This window comes from Felis catus, chromosome B1, assembly GCF_018350175.1.
Source record: "Felis catus isolate Fca126 chromosome B1, F.catus_Fca126_mat1.0, whole genome shotgun sequence".
NCBI lineage: Eukaryota > Metazoa > Chordata > Mammalia > Carnivora > Felidae > Felis > Felis catus.
The window spans coordinates 98,196,616-98,198,093 of NC_058371.1; the positions used below are offsets into that span (position 1 = coordinate 98,196,616).

The 1,478-nt window shown below is 34.6% G+C and overlaps 1 non-coding gene across 1 annotated transcript; it reads left to right on the forward strand.

Moving 5' to 3' along the window:
• The first annotated feature begins 948 nt into the window (after nt 1-948).
• On the forward strand, nt 949-1,057 carry LOC111560254. Its single transcript, XR_002742012.2, has one exon. It is a non-coding gene; the product is annotated as a U6 spliceosomal RNA (small nuclear RNA).
• Nucleotides 1,058-1,478: the final 421 nt, after the last annotated feature.

A 1,478-nucleotide genomic window follows, 5' to 3' on the forward strand; every position in this document is an offset into this window, starting at 1 on the left:
GAACCCTAATATGAAATGTAATTATAAATAACCTAAATAATTATGATAATAAATACATAACTGTAAGATGCCTAAATCCTATAAAGGAGGCTTCTGTGTTGATAAATACAAATAATACATGAGATATGTGATGATAAATTAGGAAGTAACAGGCAAAGGAGGTGAGTAAAAGAGAGTTTCAGACAGAATAACATGGTATCAATGCTCTGTGGTGTGAAAGAGTATGTGGCATTTCCACAAAGGGAAGGGAAGCCAGTTCTCTGAATGACAGAGAACAAGGAGGGAAATGTAGCAAGACATTCTTCAAAGTTATGCAAAGAGGAGTCCATATAAGGCTTGGTGGTTATGTTAAAAAGGGTATTTATCTCTAGGACAATGAGATACCTCCAAGGTGTCTTAAAAGGGAGGTAACATGATCAGATTTACATTTTGAAAAGATTACTAAGTGAAGTAAAGTAAGGATGGAAGAATCTAAACTAAACTATGTTTAGATTTAGTGGCATAGAAGTTAGAGTGCTATTATCTTGATCTGTTTTGGTACAAGCAGTCCATAATTTTTAAATAGATGGAGTACAGAACAATTACCTGGATTCATACATGGATGCTGCTGCTGGAAGAGGAGATGCAATAGAGAAATAGTCAACCTACTCTGCATTATAACAGTGCCCACAGTGAGTCTTACGACTCTTACTTGCCTTACTTAGGAATCATTTCAATATGTAATCTATTTTTGGTAGATTTCATATAGATGCCATTTTAATCACATGAGCAGCCATATATTTTATTGGTGATAAGTACTGAGGTCTAAGAGATAGAAAATTTAAATAACTCATTGTCTTTATTTATAGATATTAAAATGAAAGTATATATCTGAGGTATATAAGCTACATAAAATATCATTTCAAAATGTATTTCAAATAAGATATTTGACTTGATATAAGAACTCCAGTGCTCGCTTCGGCAGCACATATACTAAAAAATTGGAACGATACAGAGAAGATTAGCATGGCCCCTGCGCAAGGATGACACGCAAATTCGTGAAGCGTTCCATATTTAAAAAAAAAAAAAAAAAGAACTACAACATCACTAAATATTTTAATTGTTTTCTCTATGTTCTACCAAGAAAACTTTGGAATCTCAATTTTATTTAATGTAGGTCATAGTTTTCTTCCTGTTTTAGAAAATCAGTCGGTTAAGCGTCCGACTTCGGCTCAGGTCATGATCTCTCAGTCTGTGAGTTCGAGCCCCGCGTCGGGCTCTGTGCTGACAGCTCGGAGCCTGGAGCCTGTTTCAGATTCTGTGTCTCCTTCTCTCTCTCTGACCCTCCCCCGTTCATGCTCTGTCTCTCTCTGTCTCAAAAATAAATAAACATTAAAAAATTAAAAAAAAAAGATTTGTACCTATATAATATGAGCTCATAGAAATCATTCAGAAAAAGACAACCAATTTAATGGGAAGATGTGCAAAAAGTCTAAATG